Genomic DNA, 23,494 nt, shown 5'->3' on the forward strand with positions numbered 1-23,494 from the left:
TAAATATGTCCCTTATGAACTCATAGTTGTTGTGATTTATCTACACTCTTCTGCTAAGAGCATCTCCAACCTTTTTCTATTTACCCTTGATATACCTGATCTCGAAGTCAACCTCACTAAGCATGGGAAACCACCTAGCTTATCTAGCATTCAGATTAGGTTGATCAAACAAGTACCTCAGCCCATTGTGATCACTCATCAAAATGAATCTCCTACCAAGAACATAGTGTCTCCACATATTCAATGCATGAATGATCGCTACCAACTCAAGATCATGAGTCACATAGTTCTACTCGCACTCATTCAGTTTCCTTGCCTCATAGCATATTAAATGTCCTTCTTGCATCAGGACTCCACAAAGTCCTCTCTTGCAAGCATTTGTACATACCACAAACCCTTTGTCCAAATATGTAATCTTTAGAACTAGAGCATTTGTAAGCAACTGCTGCAACTACTCAAAACTAGTTGCACATTCCTCTGTCCATGCAAATTTCTTCTCTATTACTGCAAGGATGTAATAGGATAGACAACTCATGAGAAGTTCCTGATGAACCTCTTGCAATAACCTGCTAACTCCATGAATGATCTTACCTCATTCTCATTCCTAGGAGTTTCCCATTCCATGATACCTTTGATTTTTTTTGGGTCCATTGCTATACCTTCCTTGAAAACCACACACCCCAAGTAATGAACATTTGTCTGAAAGAAACTGCACTTACTAAGCTTGGCATACAATTGATACTCTCTCAATAGTCTTAACATTGTTGCTAGATGTTCTACATGTTCTTCCTCATTCTTAGAATATATCAATATATCATTAATGAATACTATCACAAACTTGTCCAGATAAGGACGCAACACACTATTCATCAAACACATGAAAGTAGCTAAAACATTAGTCAAACGAGAAGGAACTACTACAAACTCATAATGTCCATATCTGGTCTAAAAACCAGTCTTGTAGATGTCCTCTTCTTTGATGCGTACTAGATGATATCCTGATCTCAAATTAATCTTCAAGAACATTGTTGCTTCCTTCAACTGATCAAACAAGTCATCAATCTGCAACAAAGGGTTCATGTTCTTAATCATCACCTTGTTTAACAGCTTGTAATTAATACACAACTGAGAGTACCATCGTTCTTCTTCACAAACAATATTGGTGCACCCCAAGGCGACACACTTGGCCTAATATATCCCTGGTCAAACATTTCCTTCAACTGCAACTTCAGTTCTACTAACTCTAGAGTGTTCATCTTGTATGGCATCTTCGATGTCGGTATTGTCCCCTGCATCAACTTAGGAGAAAATTCCACTTCCCTGTGAGGCATGAACTCTGAGATATCTACTAGAAATACATCTTGAAACTGCCACAAAACTAGATACCTCTTCAATACTTTAACATCCTCAACATCCTTACCTTTATCACTGGAAATATGAACTGCAATTAATATACATTCTTTCTTGCTACTACACTTTGCTTGCATAGTTGTAAACACTCTCACTGTAGGTTTTAACCCTGTACATAAATTACATACAGACGAATTCTAAAAAGAGAAAATAAACAATGACAAGAATATAAAAAAAAAAATACACAGAGATTTCCCCTAAATCCCAAAACTGGGATTAACATATTGATTTTTCATTATGATCATTTCAATGTTACAATACATATATATACATGCCGAAGCATTCATAAACCCCAATAAATTAACCATGGATTAGAACATAATCGTAGTTCCCTTGATCGGAGCTACAAAATACCATGGGTAGAAAACCATCATGCCCAAAACCATGTGCAAAACCCATGCACAAAACCATAGGTAGGTATACCCACTTAATATAGGATCCAAAAAAAACTTCACAGGACAACTCTCATGCAGGGGAGCTACTGCCCCCCTGTGACCCCCCTGCTACGCCCAGCGCAACAAACAGAGGGGATTATCACCCCCTTGTGACCCCCCCATGCGTGTGACTAGTCATGGAAAGAATATAACACACACCCAACACTCATTGATGTAGGTTTCTTCTTACCCTGCAAGATTCTCTTCTCTCCATCATCATCCAAGCACTCAATAGCCCTATCATACCAATCCACCTTAGTCTTGTGAATGTACAACCAATCCATACCCAACAACATATTGTGTGATCCCAATGGAAGTACATTTAGATGTGTTGATGTAGATATATTGTTCAGCTCAAATGCACAATATCTTACCTAATGATGAACTCTTTTCTTAATGCCTTATAGCCAACTGCATTAACCAAGATTCTGCATGCACTTCTTTATTCAAACAACACTTATCCAACAGGTCGGGACTGATATAACTATAGTTAGATTCATGGTCAATCAAAATAGAAACAACTTGATCACAAATCTTACTTACTATCTCGATAATAGATGCTTAATGATTAGCTTGCCTATTATCCAATGCTACATAAATCCAAGGAATACTATGTCCAACATCCCCAATTGTTCGTGCCTCCCAAGAACTGTAGATTTGTAGTCTGCCACCGTGATGCTATGGACAATCTCTCCTATGATGATCCTTATCACAAGTCGAACACTACAAAGGCTTCTTGCCATCACCTTTGTTCTGCTCCTCATATTGAAATCCTTGTCCTCTGTCAACTGCATTAAACTTATTATATGGTGTTGCATTTTCTTTGTCATTTGTATCAAGTGGTTTTCCTCTCTTCTTAGCATAGTTTCTTTTATTCTTATCATTACCTTTCCAATCCTACCTAAACTCAATCTTGCACTTAGATTGCTCATAACAGTGCTTCAACTTTCTGATGGTTTCCTCCAGCGATCTAGGCTCATCAAACTCAATCCTGTCATTGAACTACACTGACAATCCACTAAAGAATATCTAAATCTTTGCTTTCTTCTCCTTAATATAAGGCACATATCTCAACTCCAAGAATCTGTTGGTATACTCCTCATTAGTCATGGATCCCATCTTCGACTCGTATAACTCCTTCTCCCTATCATCATAGTATATTTCAGATAGATACTTTCTAAAAAGTCTTTCTAACACACTCCAAGTTAGCTCCTCTTCTCGAAGGCCTGTAACATTCTTTTCATCTTCCCACCAAATGTATGCTTTTCCTTTAAAACTGAAAGTATCTACCATGGCTTTCATATTTTATGAATAATCATGCAATCTGAAAAACTTATTCAACCCAAGCAACTAAGCTTCTGCATCTCGTGATTTCTTCATTTCTCCATCAAATGTATGAAGCTTTGCTTTCTTGAACTCCTTTGGAAAATATTGCTTCTCACTCCTCCTATACGGAGGGTGATGGCGATGACGATGTTGTCTCTTTGATCCAAAACTAGAATAGAACCCACGATCATTACCCCTTCTATAAGGTGTATCCAAAAACCCACCATCTCTGATTGTGTCATCCCTATCAAACATGTATCTTGATTGAGACCTGTCGTCATATGCCCCATTAGGCCCTTCCTCCTATCCATGATTGATCCTAAGCAACCCCTCTCTTTGCAAATCTGATAGAATCTGAAGAATCAATCTTACTTTTCCTATGCCCTAGCAAGTCTTTCTTGTGACTGAATGATCTTATCATTATCTGCCTTACAACTTCTGATATCTGCTTTCAAGCTTCTCAATGTATTTGCTATGTCAAGGGAGTACTCATCACCATGTTGTTCAAATGATCTATAAGGAGAATCATGTGAACAATATTCCACCATTTCACTTGTCATATTGATCTTATACTTCTTGTAAACATACCATGTCCGATAAACTAAATAGAAACATAATCAACATACCTCAGGGAAGTTTAGGGGAGGTTATCTCATCTACAAAATCAATATAGAGTAGCACAACATATGTATATATAATGAAATCAACATATCAATCATCTCGACATCAACATCATCAACCTCTACATGATGACATAACTGCAACAATCACTATATCAATGCATGCATAGAAACACATAGACGAGTGACATGAATGCAAGACAAATGCATTCTTCCCATCCAATCCAAGTGCTAAACCTAGGAGCTCTGAGACCAATCTTTAAACACACCTCCCACATTTATCCAATTTCACCAGCCTGCCAGGGTAAACATGAGACAGAGAGCTACTATGACATGACCCGACCTACAAGCTTCAATTATGAAAGTGGGGCTGACAACTGATGACAAACTGGCAACTCACCTCATCCCTCAGAGCTACAGGACACTTAAGGGCCAAAGAACCACCAAAGGTGACCAAACCCTGAGTTGGACCTGCATTTCACACACTTTAAACCCCAATCGCTTGCATGACAAGGCCTTCATGCGATTATAGGCCTCCAACCACATGCACAAGACTACCTAGGTGCAGCTATACCCAAATTTCCTAGTTTAGAGTGTGCAGTCCCGAGATCTGAGCCTAGATTCTAGGTCAACCTCTAGACCACTGCCAAAAACTTCCTGAAACTTCTCATAATCAATTATGACATGAAAACAATGCTAAACATACAAACTTGAAGACAAAACTTGACCTAAACCCCCTAGAACATAATAGACATTTTGTCAAACACATGTCAAACATGTAAGCGACAGGTCATGAACGCATATCTAATCATAAAAGTCTAATATTCATCTAGGAATCACTGAGAAGGCCCTATGCCTTCTCCACATAGCTACAAAAAAAATTATTAGTCCAAACATTCATCAACTGTTCAATAATTAAACCATCATGAAATGAGCCATATAATATACACATCATATGAACAACACATAATTAGAAAATAACTTACATATAAACCATGGAAACTCAACCATAATGTCGTAAACATAATCGCTACAAATATACATGAATCAAAGAAGAGAAATAGATCTTATTAATACATGAAAATTCCAACCAAGTCAGAGACTTCCACGTACCACCCGACCATAGATTGGGCTGAACCAAATCTCACTTTCAGCCAATCACCCTTGTGCCATATTCCAAGCATGAATGTGGGATCTCATGGAATAAACCCAACAAAATCAAACCAGGGCTTCCAGAGGCCAAACCACCGCAACCCTCAACCAATGATTCCATCTTATGGTTGGACATCACTAACACTAAGAAGATCGGTCTCTACCCAAGTTGTCCATGGCTCCAAGAACTAGTAACTCAACCCACAACCTTCCAGGGCTCCAGAGCATTTGTCCAACCTGACTCCAGAACTAGTAACTCAACCTACCAAGGGTTCTAGAGTGTTTGTCCAACCTAGGCTCCAGGACTAGTAACTCAACCCAAGTTATTCTGGGTCTTCTAAAGTGTTTGTTCCAACCCATAACCATAAGGAATTATAAGCACCAACCAAAAAAAAATCAAGTGGGAAAACCCACAACACCAAGGCTATCTAGGAAATATAAGAGCAAGGCTAAAATCATTGTTAATCCAGGCAATCCTCCATGCCAATGACAGAACATAACCAGATAATCACATGCATATACCATGCATCCATAAATCAACAAGGAGATCATACATGCAACATGTTACCTGCAAAGAAATTCAATTGTAGTTGATGATCCACATGTTTCCTTGCGCTTTCATGCGTTCCCTTGCCTTCTTTCTCCAATCCATGTGAAAACTAGAGTGCTCCAAGCATGCTCCAAGAATTTTCCAAGAAATAGTGTGAGAGAATAGAAGAGAGTTCAAAGCTAAAACTAACAAAATTTGTGAACTGATCATCAAAAGCCTTTTTATCGTTGAGGCCTCTAGTTTCTTCATTTTCCTTAAATTTCCTTCTCATGCAAATTTGTGACCTTTCATCTCCGTTTTCTCCTATTTTACTTTATTTCATAGATAAAATGTCAATTAATGCCTCTTTGACTTTGTCAATTTCCATAGCCGTTAATTAATCACCAATGATATATTTTGCTCAATGTTTAACTTGGAATATGTGTCCCATGACCTTGGTCTTATTTTTATTTACATAAGAAATCAACCAGGGGTTGTTACAAACCCCTCATTCTTAGGGAAACATTGTCCTCAATGTTCAATGACACTTATAAACCAGCAAAACACATGTACATAGCTCGATACAACATTTACATTGTATCATACTATTGAATACATAATCAACATATCACGAACACCATGGCGCTTATTGGAGCATTATAACACGGCTCGATACAGTATTTATATACATATGCATATTTAGACATAACCAAAACACAACATCAAGGCATATATCAAAATACATTTGCTCAACCAGTGAATAGAGAAGGCTACATAACCCACATCTACTCAGCCATATCCCATGTAGCTTCATCAAGCCCAAGGTGATTCCATTATACTTAACTTGCTCGATTGCTTGATTCCATAGCATGAGCATTTTTCGTTGTTGAAAATGCACAGTGGTTCTGGTTGGAATTTTTGTTTTGTTCCACCTGCAATACAGACCATTCAATCACATGATCATCACCTTTCACATACTTCTTAAGTAATGAGACATGGAAAACATCATGGAATTTCACTGTCGAAGGCAATGCAAGTCAGTAGGCCACTGGTCCAATCCTCTCATGGATCTCGAATGGCTTGCAATACCGAGGTGCCAACTTGGCACATGACCCAATCCTCAAGGAACTCCTCTTAGGCTTAATACGCGAGCACACATGCTCCCCAACCTGTAACTCCTTAAATACTTTTTGCTGATTTGCATAACTCTTTTATCTATCTTTTGATGCCTTTAGTTTCTTCTTGATAACATGCATTTCTTGTTCCATATTTGTCAACATATCTGGTCCAATCAATGCATTGTTCACTGGATTGCTCCAACTGGTGATAGTATTACAACTCCACCCATAAAGTGTCTCAAATGGACTCATCTTCAATGATTTCTGATACCCATTATTATAAGCAAATTCTACCAATGGAAGATACTCTTCCCACTTCCCCCTGCTGATGCATAACATACATTCTCAACATGTCCTCAAGAATCTTATTTACCCTCTCTGTCTATCCATTTGTCTACAGATGATAATTTGTATTGAACACTAACTATGTCCCCAAAACTATCAAAAACTCTTTCCAAAACCTGGAAGTCAATTTGGCATCTCTGTCTGACACAATATTCCCAGGGATACCAAGTAACCTCACTATCTTCCTGATGAAGACGTGAGCTACCTCACTAGCTGAATTTGTAGACTTCACTAGAATGAAGTGAGCTACCTTAGTCAACCTGTCAACCATAACCATAATAGAGTCACGCTCTCTAGATTTCCAAGGGAAACTTGTAATGAAAATGACCACCCATTGCCACTCTAAAATCATAATCGGCTGCAGTAAACCACTCGAATGCTTACACTCTGCTTTTACCTTTTAACAATCCAAACATCTTGCAACATACTCAACTACCTCTTTCTTCAAGTTCGGCCAATGGTAAAACTTCTTCACTGTTGTCAATGTCTTTTAATATCCCGGGTGACTTGAATATGACTTAACATAAAATTCCCTCAAGATAAGATTCTTGAGTTCACTATTGTTTGGCACATAGATCCTATCTATAAATCTAACCAAACCATCTGTCATGAGATGATAATCCACATCTTGTTCACATGTACCTTGTTGTTGTAACCTGTGCTTAAGTTGTTGATCCCTGTCGTCCTGTTGTCATGCCTGTAAGATTCGATAATGTAAATATGTCTCTTATGAACTCATAGCTGCTATGTGATTTACCTGCACTCTTCCGCTTAGAGCATCTGCAACTCTATTCTCTTTACCTTTAATATACCTGATCTTGAAGTAAAATTCACTGAGTGTGGCCAACCACCTAGCTTGTCTGGAATTCAAATTAGGTTGGTCAAACAAGCACTTCAACCCACTATGATTACTTATCAAAATGAACCTCCTGCCAAGAAGATAGTGTCTCCACATCTTCAATGCATGAATGATCGATGCCAACTCAAGATCATGAGTCAGAAAGTTTTTCTCGTGCTCATTTAATTTCCTTGATTCATAACATACTACATGTCCTTCCAGCATCAAGACTCCACTAATTCCTCTCTTGCAACCATCTATACATACCACAAACTATTATACACACATGGAAGTAACATAATCTGAAAGATAAAACATGAGAATACATTTTTATTAACATGTGGTATACATTTATAGTACATGGTTTGACCGTCAGGTTGCACATCCCAAAGTCTCTTGGACTCCTTTTGTCTATTTGGCTTCCACACTAACCTATTGAGGATTAGGTGTCCAACATTCCCCCCCTTAATCTGAAGGGTTATGTATGAGTCCAAGAAGAGGGCTGTAATACAAAATGTGCAAAAATGCACGGCGGCACTAGGCTAAATGTGCTCTCTGAAATGTTGGTATAAAGGGTGGTGGTTTAAGGATGACCACCAACACTGGAATTCTTAGTGCAGTTCCTAGAACTCTTCCAAAATTGGCACGACGTTGAAGTCTTCTGCTAGAGGAAGTGCTCCTGTTGTTTTGAAGAGGGAAACCTTCAACCATGAAAGGGAGGTCTCACCCTGCATAAAAGGGAGAACTTCAACCTGAAAAGGGAAGTCTCAACCCGTGATGGTTTAAGGATGACCAACAACTCTGGAATGCTTAATGCAATTCCTGGAACTCTTCCAAAACTGGTAAGACATTGAAGTCTTCTGCTAGAGGAAGTGTCCACAATTTTGTTCCTGGAATTCTTCTGAAACTAGCAAGAAGCTGAAGTCTTCTACTAGAGGAAGTGTCCCAGATTACCAACTGAAGGCATGTTCAGGGGCATCTTTGTTTCTGGTTACAACTCTGAAACTAGTGTGACAAGATGTGGCTCAGGCTCGCTTGATGTGGCTTTGAAGCTTGTAGATGACCATCATTTCCCCCCCTATCAGATACAAGGTTAGATGATGGAGAAAACTCAACTGCAAGATTGTTCAATACTCTGGAACAAGTTCTGACATGTGATTGGAATATCTTCTTGGTTGTTAATGCCCATTGCCAAGAAGCGATCCATCCAAGATGAAACTTTGTTCTTGCAGAATGTTTGTTTCTGAAGCATCTGTGTGAAGAATGGGTGGTTTTATGACAGTGCTTATATGGATGAAGATCAAAACAGTGATCTTTCAAATGGCCAACTCAGTCACAGTGTTGGCATTTCACAATTTGTTATAAGAGGAGTAGAATCTGGAACAGCTGGAGGTGAACTGTCATGAAGGAATCCAGCACTCTGAAACTGAATGGGCTTTGAGTAGTCTGCAATATGAAAGGACAAGTCCTTCTCATATCCGAGACCAATTCTGTGTTTGTTGTGGACAAGCTCTTCCCAAGGTCTGATGATGGGCTTGGGAAGTGCAAGCTGAACTTCTGCATCTGCATGTAGCCTTGCTGCTTTATGGGAGTCTATTTCAATGTTCTAAACAGAAACAGGTTCAGAATGACTCCTCTATTTTAATTCTTCTTACTGTAGCTGAGATTCGAGCTGCAAAAAATCAATTTTCTTTTATGCATTTTGTAGACATACCTGAATGTCTGTGAGAAAAACTTTGTTGACTTTTAATGTATCATGAGTAGTAGACAATATGAGAATTTTGAGGAACTCTAATACTTCATTGATTCTGGCCATTTTTTCTTCAATGTCAGAATTACACCTTAAAAATTGATCACAACTACTACTCAATGCAGAAAAGTAATACCCACTCACAGTACACAGCAATATCCTTTATAAATGTGCAATAAATGATCAGTGTGCAGCCAGCAAGCACCAATTACAATCCATTACATAAAAAATAAGAGTTTACTCATGACCAGCACTATGTTCAAACAATACAACCGACTAAACTTTTCTCCACAAAAGATTACTTTTATTTGTCAAAACAATCATTGCCTTTATACAGCCCACCAAACTCTTATGCAACAGTCGAATCAAGGAATCAATGCATATATATGTAGACAAAAACTATAGTGAGTTTTAAATACAATGCCACAACTGGGGCAGTAGCAACTGCAAACTTGCTTGGATCCTTCAAATACTCCTTCACTTTCAAAGCAGAAATGATGGCTATCAAAACTTCAACAACTATAGCACCATGTCATGGACAGGACTTGAATGCTCATATATAAATACTTTGACTAGGGTACGAATCAATATTCTCTGATCTTGCCACTTTCTTCAAAGAAAACAATAGTCCACTGTAAGAAACCCAACCAAAATGACTAAGAGAAAACCACAAAGAGTCCTGAGTTTGTATGGTTTGGTCCACTATAGTATTTTAACAAACAGTTTGTGTATCAAATGTTGTAGGTGCATTCCTTGTTGTTGGCTCATGTAAATACATAATATGTTGGGACAAATACTTGTGGAAGAACTTCAAAATATTAATTTAATATCAACTTTAGACCCAGCAAGCATAAATAATACTAATAACAAGTGTAGCAACCACAAACTTCTTCACTCTTCACTGAAATACATGTTCAAAATTTACACAATGATGTTGTAGATGCTAGTAGCCATTTAACTATTTTAATAGATAAAGGGGAGAGCTAGTACACAAACAAAATCTGATATATATATATATATATATATATATATATGCACTGTCTATGATGGCATTAACTCACAGTTCGCTTCAGCATTGGAGATACCAGATTTGAGTAAGTTACTGGCGGATTTTTGGCTACCTCTTCAACATATATCCGCACCTCAGTATAAGCTACAGCAAGTCAATAAATGCATCCCTTGACTCTGCTAAACTCAGCTCACAAGGGGTAAATCAACCAGCAGGCAGTAAACTTGTTCCTTCTTTCTTCTAGAACAGCGTCCAACTCACCACAGAACCAAATACAGCGCTCACAAACAACTTCTAGGGATTTGAATTGAAATAATATTGCAACACACTGCCTTCAAAATCTCAATGTACAGAAGTGCTCGGCATGCACAATGATGTTGGAGATTCTTCAACGCAGAAACACAAATCACACTCTACAATTGAATATGTACCCTGTTCCAACCCAAATTCCATCAACGTGCCCGAACATAATCGTTCAATCCCATTTCAAAACATGGCTCTGTTTCTGTATCGCATGCATTCATTGCCTCCACACAAATGCAAAGAATCTGGGTTTACAATTGCACAAAGCAGAATTAACCATGCCAAAACGTTATGGGTGGCAAGCAGCTCATCCAACAACAAGAAGAAGCAGCCTAGACCTCTTTCCTTTGGAGAATGTTTGCTGGATTACATTGAAGGAGGACCAAAACTAAGAAAATGGTATGGGGCACTAGATCAGCTTCCAAGAGATGGACTTGTCGGCAACAAGGAGGATAGATATCGAGGAAACTATCTTTGAAGTTCGAGATGCGGTGCTGGTTACGGATGGTGATAGCAAAACTGGCCAGATGGGCATGTTAGCAGAAGATGAAAATCTGAAAGGAATAGAACATATCATTCTCTTATCTCAGTTGGCTGTGCTTAGAAGTGGTGGCGGCATTCAAGCTTTTATGAATGAAAAAGCTAAAAGGTTAGCTGAGGCAGATGAGATAGCTGTTATAAACTCAGGAGTTCCATACACAATAGTGAGAGCAGGTTCATTGCAAGATAAGCCTGGCAATCAGCATGGCTTCAACTTCAAAGAGGGTTGTGCTGGGAATGGAACTCTTAGCAGAGAAGATGCCACAGCAATTTGTGTTGAGTCACTCGATTCCCCTGCAAAAAAAGGGACTTATATTTGAGGTGGTTAATGGGGAAGAGACGGTACAAAACTGGAACGAACTTTTCAGTTCATTGGCTAACAGTGGCAATCAAGAATGAGAGATATTTTCCTGTTCACATAGGAAGGGAACCGTTGAGAAAGCATGTTTGGGTACTGTTACACAGCACAGTGCTTCTTCATATTGAAAAGTATCTCATGATATATGAAATAAGGTAAGCATAGTTCCCAGGGTAATTGAAAACCTGATTCCACTTTGGATGAAACACTTGCATGAGCTGATTAAGCCATATTCCAAATGTTTGCACTACAGATCATATGTTGGCTGCATTTTAAACTTCTATACTTCGATACCCATATTTGGTCAGAGATTCCAAACCACTAACGGGCGTGCCAACTGTTAGGAGCGAAGAGAAAATGCAGTCGGACAATTATGTATAGCCCAGGGAGCGCAGAGGGTGCAGACAATGATTAAAATACCATATGGCAGAGAGCCCAGAGAGCGCACAGAGCCCAGAGAGAAAATATGGCAGAAAAACTGATACAAGGAGTTACAACTAATTTTAGGAATGCTAAAAATAGGGCTGGAGAAATCACAGAGGTTGTAGCTAGAATTTAGCTGAGTAAATATTCATGAAATGCATAAGTGATGGTAGAAATGACCTACACATAAAGGCCATAGAACAAATGACTCAAAGTAATTATGCAGGGCAGGAATACGCCTGCTCTGATACCATGTTAGACACACATGGCAGCAACATAATCTGAAAGATAAAACATGAGAATACATTTTTATTAACAAGTGGTATACATTTATAGTACATGGTTTGACCGTTAGATTGCACATCCCAAGGTCTCTTAGACTCCTTTTGTCTATTTGGCTTCCACACTAACCCATTGAGGATTAGATGTCCAACACAAACTCTTTGTTTAGATTTGCAATCTTTAGAACTGAAACATTTATAAGAAACTGCTCAAAACTAGCTGCATATTCCTCTATCCATGTAAATTTCTTCCCTTTTCGCTACAAGGATATAATAGGATAAGAAATCCCTGAAAAATTCCTAATGAACCTCCTGTAATAACCTATTAACCCCATGAATGATCTGACATCATCCACATTCCTAGGAGTTGTCCATTCCATGATAGCTCTGATCGTTTTCGCATCCACTGTTATACCTTCCTTGGAAACCACATGCCCCAAGTAATGAACCTTTGTCTGAAAGAAACTGCACTTACTAAGTTTGGCATACAACTAATGCTCTCTCAATAGTCTTAACATTGCTGTTAAATGTTATGCATGCTCTTCTTCATTCTTAGAATATATCAATATATCATTAATGAATACAATCACAAACTTGTCTAGATAAGGACCCAAAACACTATTCACCAAACACATGAAAATAGTTGGAGAATTAGTCAAACTAAAAGGAACTACTACAAACTCATAATGTCCATACATGGTCCGAAAAACAATCTTGTAGATGTCATCTTCTTTGATGCGTACCTAATGATATCCTAATCTAAAATCAATCTTCAAGAACATTGTTTCTCCCTTCAATTGATCGAACAAGTCATTAATATGCAGCAAACGATACTTATTCTTAATCATCACCTTGTTCAACTAAGTGTAATCAATACACAACCTGAGAATACCATCCTTCTTCTTCACAAACAATATTAGTGCACCCCAAGGCGACACACTTAGCTTAATATATCCCTTGTCAAACATTTCTTTCAACTGGAACTTCAGTTCCGCTAACTCTAGAGTGCTCATCCTATACAGTGTCTTCGATGTTGGTGTTGCCCCCAACATCAACTCAATAGAAAAAACCACTTCCCTATTAGGCGATAACTCTGAGATCTCTGCTAGAAATACATCCTAAAACTACTGCAAAACCATATACCTCTTCAAGACTTCATGATCCTCAACATCCTTACCTTTATCACTGAAAATATGAACTGCAAACAATACGCATCATTTCATAACAATGTAAACTTTGAAACGGGAATTATAAACTCAAAACAGGAACTCTAGCCAAAAACCCCGTAAAAACAATAAAAACAATGCTAAAAACGAAAAGTGTTGATGCTGGAATAACACCTTTTTTTCTAGGGTAAATTTTCAACATGTTTTAAAAATGGTGGTGAAAACCAATTTTTTGTGCAAAAATTGTCCAAAAAACACCCTCAAAACGAAAAGTGTTGACGTTGGGATAACAATTTTTTTGTCAAAGGTAAAATTTCAACATTTCGAAATAATGGCGTAAAATATTTTATCATGACCCCGAAAAACATTAAAATTTCAAAAAAATAATGAAAACATAAAATTAAAACAATAAAAAAACACAAAACAAAAAACAAAAAAAAGTAAAAAAAAAAACAAAAACAAAACAAAACAAAACAAAACATAAATTAAAATATATACTTTAAAAAAAAAAAAATTATAAATTATAAACAAACAAATAGTAAAAAAACATATTTTAAAACAAGTTGTAAAAAAAAAAATTAATTAATTAAGTAGGTAAAAATTAAAAAATTAAAAAAACATTAACAAAAAACTAAAAAAAATTGAAAATTAAAAACAAACTAGATTTTATAAAAAAATGGAAAATTAACCAAAAAAAATTAAAAACTAGTGAAATTAAGATTAAAATGTTGATTACTTAAAAAAACAAATATAAAAATATATATAAAAAAACAAAAAATAAAAAATGTGAAAAAAAAAAAATTATTGTATTGAGGCTTTTGTGATCCATATCAAGTTTATGAGAGATTCTTCGGCGTAAATCACATGATATTTCATTTGTCGATGCATTTCGAACCAACCAATGTGGTTCATCGTCAAGACAAGTTGAATGAACAGATCAGGCAAAGCGAGTTAAATAGATAGAGCAGACCTCCAACGGCTATATTCTGACAACGGCTAGATTTGACCAGTTAGTTAGGACATGAAAATAACCATTATCAAAAAGATAAGTTACCCCAGTGATTTACGCCAAAGAATTTTTCATTAAAAAAATATATATATATATTTTACAAATCATAAAAGAATCTAGAAAAAAAATAAAAAATATGTATATATATATATATATATATATATATATATATATAATTAATTAAGTAAAAAAAAAACCAAGGGGGTAAAAAACCAAAAAAGAAACTAACTAACTAACTAACTAGATTAAACAAAAATAGAAAATTAACAAAAAAAAATAAACTAGTAAAATTAATATTAAAAACATTTTTAAAAAACAAAAATAAACTCAAATTTAAAAATAAAAAATAAAAACATTTTAAACTTATAAAAAAATGTGAGTTTGATTAAAAAAAAAATTAATTAATTAATTTTACTCAGACTTTTATGGTTTATTTAAAAACAAACCAATAAAAAAAAAAAAAAATTTAAATTTTTTCTTTTAAACAAATTTTTGTTTTTTTATTTAAAAGAAAAAATTATTAATTTTTTTTTTAATTTTGTTTTTATTTAAAAATAAAAATTAAAAATTAAAAAATTAAAATTAAAAATTACAAAAAAAAAGAGCTTAATACCCACAGCAGCACCACCACCGAGCGGCAGGCGGGCTGTGGGAATCGCCCCACGGCCCCCCGTCCACCCATGGCCACCGACCCATGGCTCGCCATCCACCAATGGCCACCGACCCACGGCCTGCCTGTCGCCCGATGGTGGCGCGGCCGTGGGCGGAGGGTCTGCGTGCATTTAAAAAGGAAATTATTTTAAAGGCCAAAAGAAGTGTGAGAGGAAAGAGTATGCATTTTTTGTTCTTCCAGAAAAGTGGAAACAAAAAAAACATTTCATTTTAGAATGTGAGGCCTTCAAAAACAACAGGGAAAGTTATGCAAATATGATGGCAACTAGCTCTTGGGATAATCTATTTAGCAAGGGGTTTGTTAAGAAGTTGGGAGCATTTATTTTGAAGCTTCATAGAAAAAGGGCCGAATACATCAAGCAGATGAAGAAGCAATCTGACCCATAGGCTATATTTAGCCTCGTGAACATTAAAATAATTTCTTTTTTAATATTTTATTTATTATAATAATAATGGACATTGCAAAGAGTCTAAGTGAAATTGCAAATCCTATTTTTAATTTATATTTAAAACCATTTTTATAAACAAAACATAAACTATAAAAACTTGACTGTATAAAAATATATTTACAACGAACATATAGATCTGCACAAGTGAAAATCTCTACAAGTAACTTAGAACTAAAAAAGTCAAAAGAATTCAGTGTGTGAAATCGATGAAAAGAAAAAATACTTTTAATGTAAACAAGAGTATAATAATTAATTTGCTGCAGAATTGAATTTATATCAACAGTGAATGAACTTATAGATTACCAGCCGGCCAGGCTGCCTGTTTCTGCATTGAATAGGCATGGAGGCATGACCTTTGTTCAGTTTCCCCATTTTGCCTGCACTCTAATTTTTAATTAGAGTATGCTAACGTGAATATGGAAAAGCAACTAATATACAACACGTTAGCGTATTGAAAAGTAACTAATATACAACACCTGTTCTTCTAGGGCTCTTTGTGGAACATAATGCGGGATTTTAACTACAATGACAACACTCTAATTCACTACTTGATTAGTTGCATGAGAACTCAATCACACATCGAAAAACTAAGAACGCAAATGAGAGACAAATGATTGGAGTAGCTATTATTATTAGCACTGCCCCTCACTTGTCCAATCCCTTGAGTCTGGGGTGATTGCTATCTTATCTACATGCTTTGACGTAATAAACATAATAAAAAGAATTTGATTCAAATGTGCTTGAGAATCAGAGATTCTCAAGTTGTTTTGAAAAAGTGTCTAAAATTGAATTAAAGATTAAAAACAAGATATCGGAATATAGAAAAGTTGGCAGATCCAACTTTTTGGATTTTGCATTGGCAAATAGATTGTTGCACTTGCATAATCGTTTTAAATACATGGGAACGTAGCATCTACAACAATTCTGTAGCAGTGCGCACATTGTCAACTGCATTGGTTTTCCTTCATTGATCCATAGCAAGTCCCTTCATATGGGCTATAGCAACTACGGTTGTCCTTGGAACACATGGACATGTAACAGCGAACCTGCAGCAATTGACTTGTAGTGACGACCCATAGCACGTGGATCCATAGTTGATGGTTCTACCGCATCTTCCATCTAATTCATTATTCAAAAGACAGATACAAAGCACTCTATCATTTCTCTAAAGTTCAATAAAAAAAGCTAAATGAAAACTAAGAATTCATGATGAACATTACTTTAGGGCTTGACCCTGAATTTAAGTATCAAAATGATGGCAACAAGGTATAAAGAATAAAGAAAGAGGATAAAGATATAGGAAAAGGGGTGATCAAAGGATGGTAAAAACAAACCCATCAATGAGGAGGCAACAAAGCAGGGGTTGATGGATGAATGAAACATGCAATAGGAAACATGAGCAAGTAGGAAAGAGGAGGAGCTATGACATTAGAAATAAGATAAGAACACCTCTTTTTTCCACAAACAAGCCAAGGCAAGGATGCAAAAAATACAATGAAAGAAATAAGTCTGGAATATGAGGAGCAACTTACTGACTTTGTGGCCATAAAGGAAGCACCCTATAACCATTTCAAGGATTTTAGAAAAGGACGAGGTCGACCTAGAAGCATCTACAACTTTGCTCCAATGAATACCGGATCTAGTGAGTCTAAAGAAAAATTTTAACTATAGAAATAGAGGATGAGGAGACTGTAAGAGTGATTTAGGGACTGGGCCCTAAGAAAGCTCTAGGCCTGAATAGGTTTTCATTACACTTGAATCATGCATCTTAGATCATTATTAAGCAAAAATTGAGTCGCATTCTAAATTGGTCCAGGAACAAGCCTAAGCTTAGAGGGGTATTAATTCCTCTCTTCTTTCTTTAATTCCAAAAGAAAATTGCCACTCTTTCTTTTCAAAATTTTAGCTTATTTCATTATGTAACTCTCATAAAATCTAACAAAAATATTGGGAAATAGGCTAAAAGTGATTCTCCCATATATTATCTCAAAAAACCAAGAAAGATTTGTTCAAAAGAAACAAATCATTTGTAATGTCCCCAAACTAGAAAGAACAGTGATATGCAAAGCAAATAACAAAAACAACACCAGAAATTTCAAACATTCAGCAAACACCCATGTAAACTCCAGATATAAGGACCAGCGGAGTTATTTTATTAATCAATTGGAGCAAAGCACAATAGTGTGGAAGGAGTGCACCTAGATTTGCCTCAATGGCAAGCACGACAAAGCCCAAGTGACAAAATAACAAGCCCAAGTACTAGAAACAGCTGTCGAATGATGCTCTGTGCTGCCCCAGAAAACTGCGCTGTCTACTGGAAAGGAACTACTAGAAACCCCACCTTCGGTGCTCAGAAAATTCTGCAAAATTGATCTCAAGCTCCTCACTAAAAAACCCACCAAAACCCAGAAAGGGTTTGGCCTAGTTTGGACCCCCGAAATTCGGCCCCCAAATACCATGCCCTCCACCGACTCCAGGAAAACACTGCCTGCCTATAACTCAGTAAAAGATCCCCAAATCACACCAAAGAGTTGAGATGTTCTTCCCCAAGGTTCTCCTTATTTCCCCTGGCAATCTCCAGCTCCCCAACTCGTTCCTCAAGCTCCCATGTGTGCCCAATGAGAGGCTTCTACGCTAACCCAGGTAGCTATAAATCGTGCTGCCTACAAGCAACAATTTCCTGCTCTGAAACTCCTCCAAAATGTTGAGATCCCACTTAAGCTCTAACGCCAAAATTCTCTCGGCAAGTGCTATCCAGAAGGACCCTATAACAACCTCTACGTGCTCCCTTCTTGCGTCCTCTTGGAACACACACTAATTGAGTAAAGACTGAAAGATAAGCTCTGAAATCTCTCCAGCTCTCCTCCAAAGTGGTATGATTTGACCTCCCTAGGGTGGCACTCAAAGTCCCCCGAAGAAAGGGTGAGTTCTCCACTCGGAAAACTTGGTGCTAAACAACAAGTGACCCAGCTAAGCAGCTCGAGCAACAAAAGTGAGTTCAATTGACAAAAGACCCTTTGTGAAGATGAGCTCCTCATATTTATAATTTCGTGGGCCTTCCTTTCCATGTGGACCTTGTTATGAATTAATTATTACATAACTAAAATAATAATAAACTATATCTCTAATTAATTAAGAATTAAATTAAGAAGAGTCTTTTCAATAAAAATCACATACGAGAAAATTTTCTCGACGCGTTTTGAACCAGCTAGTAAGGAATGGACACCGGTCCCAAGGGACGTGTCTTATGGGGCTCATGGCTAGTCAACTCCTATTTAAAAAGCATCGCCACAACCATGTAATCATCCATTCATATTCTAATAAAAATATTTAATATCTGCATAATTCATATCATGTTTCAGTCTATTGACATCTAATACGGAGCATACAGTATTGAAGTTTCTAATTTTCCTCAGCTAGAAACCCTTCATGCAATTTTTCTAATTTATTCCTACCTGCTTGTTATTTTTTCTTTAAAAAGTTATTTACAAAGTAAACACTGAAAATAAACACCAGTGCATGCTCAACATATTACAGATCAGCGACTAAAAGAAACAAGAACAAACACACCACATGACACCATTATTTTTCAACCAATGTCCCAAAAAAAACCCATTGCAAGAAAACCGTTGCAGCTATTTGAGGGTTTTCTTATTAACCAATATCAGAGTACAATCTGGGTGCCGAAATTGGCCTACCCAACAGAGAATTTCCTTAGCAGCTATACCTCACAGTTTGAGAGAAATCTCCTGGCTAAAACCCCGGAAAATCATTCCGACAGTTCCTAACCACAAAACTACTCCTGCAACGCCAGCGTTTGCCCAAACTGGATTGCGTCAGCGCCACTCTGTCTCACGCTGTCCCTGCGTCAACCTTTCTAGGCTTGTGTCAACCCTAGGAGGCCCTACGTCAGCTGCACTGGCCCCTCTGGTGCTCTGCGCAGCACTTGGCTACCTCTACATGAGCCCTTTCTGGCTCTACGTCACTCTCCTTGGCTGTTGCGCTACTCTCCCGGCACAATCTCTACCTTGTCTATTTCTTTGTACTCAATGCCCCTCAACTACTTTCCTGATCACTGATTCTATCTCTCTTAGCAAACCCCGCTCTACAGAATAGAATGACTGATCATCTGGTGTAATCTCCAAGTGAACCTCAAGCCTCCTCTTATACCTTTCCTGTTGACAATTCAACAGTCGAGATTAAGTCCCTAATCAACGGCTAAGATTAGATTTGGCTTGATCCATGTCTTTTGGGCCACTCTAACACAGATTCATATTAATACACATTAATATTTTATTTTACCTAAGTTTAGACTTAGGGACTCCATTAAAAATATTAATTATTTTAATATCTCCTGATTTGTTTAGAATCTGCCCAAACCCTTTCTGGGTATTGGAGATCTCATGTGCCCCAACCTGTCCACCAAATTTCGTGGCTAGAACACATCCGATGCTACCCCAAATCAACACTCCCTCTTAGTGAGGATTGTGCTCTAGCAATACTACTCATTGAGTATTACTCTGATCATCCGGCATCGGTACCTGTGTTGATGCTAGGCCTTCTTGCCCAACCTCCTCTGCACTGTTGCATCCTGTACTGCTACCCATGGTTCTGCCACTGCCACTGCCACTACCGCATTTGTACAACAGCTCCCTTTGCATCCGTGCTGTTGCTGGTCCTTCCTCCCAGCACTGCATCTACACTGCACCTCCTCTCATCATGTTGCATCGTACTACCCATTGCTGCACTACAACTCAGTTACTGAGAAGTAAGTAACTGATCTCCAAACTGACCTCCCTATTGGGCTAGAAACACCCACTGATGTTGAAGCTCCCTTTGTCGCTTACAAGTGCTCCCTCTCTCTGACCTCTACGTTGTTGCAACAACTCCCTACATCTCGCACTGTTGCACACCTCGTTTTGCCTTCCTGCACTGGTGCAACACTCCTGTGCCTCTCGCACTGCTGCAAGCTGCTAGCTCTACGCTGTCTCAGGACTCCTGCACTGTAGCTCTCTCTGCCGCTCCATCCACATTCGTCTCTACCCACTCAGTCAGTCTTGTTACACCTCGTCGGGGCTCCCGTAGCAAGGTCTAATCCAAGCGGCTAGGTACCTCGACGATCCTGCCCCTCATCGCCTGTAGTCCACCTGACTACAGCTCGATGTCTCCCTACTTCCGCTCAAGTGGTGCATGTGCACTCATGGCACAATCATCGTCTGTCAAAACTTCCTTCTCTGCCTGTGCTAGTGCTACCTTAGTCTCGAAAGACTCTCCCCTACTCTTCTTCCTTGGGCACTGGGTCACATAGTGACCCATCTCCCCACAATGGAAGCACTTGATCTTGGAGAGATCTTTCGTCTTCTGCTTCTCCTGCTTTCTCTCAGATGCTAGGGCCACATCCTCCTCCTCCTGCTTGACCTTGATCCCTTTGCTGCTGCTACCTGTCTTTCACTGTCGTCTAATCTCTTCCTGGCAAAGAGCTGCCCACATCTCGTCCCAAGGTAGGAGAGTCCCTCTGCCTAGGATGCTCTGGACAAACACTTCCCACTCTTCTGAGACAACATTCAAGGTTGTCCTCACCATAAGCTCCTGATCCAGTGTCGCTCCTATAGTAGTCAATTGATCTCGGATCTCATTCAGTCCTCCGAGGAAGGAGTCAATCATTTGACCCTTCTTCATCTGATATGACATCATCTAGTTCTCGAGCAACATTCTTCTCTGCACAGAAGTACGCTGGTACAGGTTCTTGAGAGCCTCCCACATCTCAACTGTTATTTCCTTCTCGGCTATATGTGGTACCACATGATCTTTGACCCCATCAAGGATAATGCACTTGGCTCTCGCCATCACCTCCTCATACTTGTCATTATCATTGGAGTCGACTGGGATAGTTATAACCTTCAAGGCGAAGTTCTTGACACGATCCTTATTAAGCACTAATAAGATTCTGGCTTTCCAGACTGCAAAGTTCGATGCTCCGTCCAGTCTATTCTGGTCTCCTACCCAGTGAAGTGCCATGACGCTCCTCTACTTCCCTCCTAGAAGTTCTCTGTTTGACTCCTCTGAGTCTCTACTTCCCGTCTAGAAGTTCTCTTCTGGACTCCCTCTGACTCTTGATTTCCCTCCTGGAAATCCTTTTGCCGCTTGTCGAGATGTCCCCTACTCTAATTGTCTTATGCAACTGCACTGCTGATCCAAGTTCCTCGGCTAGAAACCCTCAGTAACAACTCCTCTAGCCCTGCTCTATTAGGTACTGTTCTGACTATAGTACCTCACCAGCTCCACTCTGCAATATTTCTGCAACCTTCTAGACTCCAGCAACTGCCTCTCTGTGAATTGCGTCATCCCCTCTCTGCCTCACACTGGATCTGCGTCACCCCAGATGTGTCTGCGTTAGCCCTGGGATGCCCTGCATCAACCCTCTGGCCCTCTGCATCAACAACGCTAGCCTCTCTGAGGCTCTGCGCAACTCCCAGCTTCTTCTGTGTGGCTTTGGCTGGCTCTACGTCACACTTCTTAGCTTTTGTGCTGCTAGAAACAGCTTTTTCCACCTCGAGACAGTGGTTTTCTGCTGCGATTGCTCCGCTCGGCCGATGTTTTTTAGTCCTCGTGTGATCTGCAATCACGCTCTGATACCATGTTGAAGTTTCTAATTTTCTTTAACTAGAAACTCTTCATGCACTTTTTCTGATTTATTCCTACCTAGTTGTTATTTTTTCTTTAACAAGTTATTTACAAAGTAAACACTGAAAATAAACACCAATGCATGCTCAACATATTACAGATCAGCAACTAAAAGAAACAAGAACAAACACACCACATGACGCCATTAATTTTGGACCAATGTCCTCGGAAAAACCCAATGCAGGAAAACCGGTGCAACTATCTGAGGGTTTTCTTATTAAGCAATATCAGAGTACAATCTGGGTGCCGAAACTGGCCTACCCAACAGAGAATTTCCTTAGTAGCTATACCTCACAGTTTGAGAGAAATCTCTTGGCTGAAACCTCGGAAAATCCTTCCAGCAATTCCTCACCACAAAACTGCTCCTGCAACCCCAGCATTTGCCCAATCTGGACTGCGTCAGCCCCTCTCTCTCTCATGCTAGCCCTGCATCAGCCTTTCTAGGTCTATGTCAGCCCGAGGAGGCCCTGCATCAGCCTTTTGAGGCCTACGTCAGCCCCAAGAGGCCTTGCGTCAGTTGCGCTGGCCCTCTGGTGCTCTGCGTAGCACTTGGCTGCCTATGTGTGGCTCTGCGTGAGCCCTTGCTGGCTCTGCGTCACCCTCCTTTGCTGATGCGCTGCTCTTCCGGCACAATCTTTGCCTTCTCTGTTTCTCTGTACTCAATGCCCCTCAGCTGCTCTCCTGATCACTGATTCTATCTCTCTTAGCAAACTTCGCTCTAGAGAATAGAATGACTGATCATCTGGTGTAATCTCCAAGTGACCCTCAAGCTTCCTCTTATACTTTTCCTGTTGAGGATTCAACGGTCGAGATTAGGTCCCCAATCAACAGCTAAGATTAGATTTGGCTTGATCCATGTCTTTTGGACCACTCTAACACAGATTCATATTAATACACATTAATATTTTATTTCACCTAAGTTTAGACTTAGGGACTCCATTAAAAATATTAATTATTTTAATATCTCCTGATCTGTTTAGAATCAGCCCAAACCCTTTCTGGGTATTGGAGATGTCATATGCCCCAACCTCTCCACCAAATTATGTGGCTAGGCACATTTGATGCTACCCCAAATCAA

At 38.7% G+C, this 23,494-nt stretch overlaps 1 protein-coding gene and 1 pseudogene across 5 annotated transcripts in view; one reads left to right on the top strand and one right to left on the bottom strand.

Moving 5' to 3' along the window:
* Window positions 1-11,131: 11,131 nt before the first annotated feature.
* Window positions 11,132-11,933, top strand: LOC149142957 (protein HIGH CHLOROPHYLL FLUORESCENCE PHENOTYPE 173, chloroplastic-like; annotated as a pseudogene).
* A 4,050-nt stretch (window positions 11,934-15,983) lies between these two features.
* LOC149142958 (2-oxoglutarate (2OG) and Fe(II)-dependent oxygenase superfamily protein) overlaps window positions 15,984-23,494 on the bottom strand; it is a 316,570-nt gene continuing 309,059 nt past the window's right edge. For 3 of the 5 annotated variants that reach the window (XR_016265110.1, XR_016265107.1, XM_089451752.1), the window contains one exon: window positions 16,621-16,851. The gene's annotated coding sequence lies outside the window, so the exon portion shown is untranslated. Of the gene's footprint in view, window positions 16,110-16,620; window positions 16,852-23,494 lie in introns of those variants that run through there. The other 2 variants (XR_016265108.1, XM_089451753.1) reach the window with 2 other exon arrangements.

Source organism: Pinus tabuliformis, chromosome X (assembly GCF_031772625.1).
Source record: "Pinus tabuliformis cultivar Carrire ecotype Pingquan chromosome X, CPIR1, whole genome shotgun sequence".
NCBI classification, from domain to species: Eukaryota; Viridiplantae; Streptophyta; class Pinopsida; order Pinales; family Pinaceae; genus Pinus; species Pinus tabuliformis.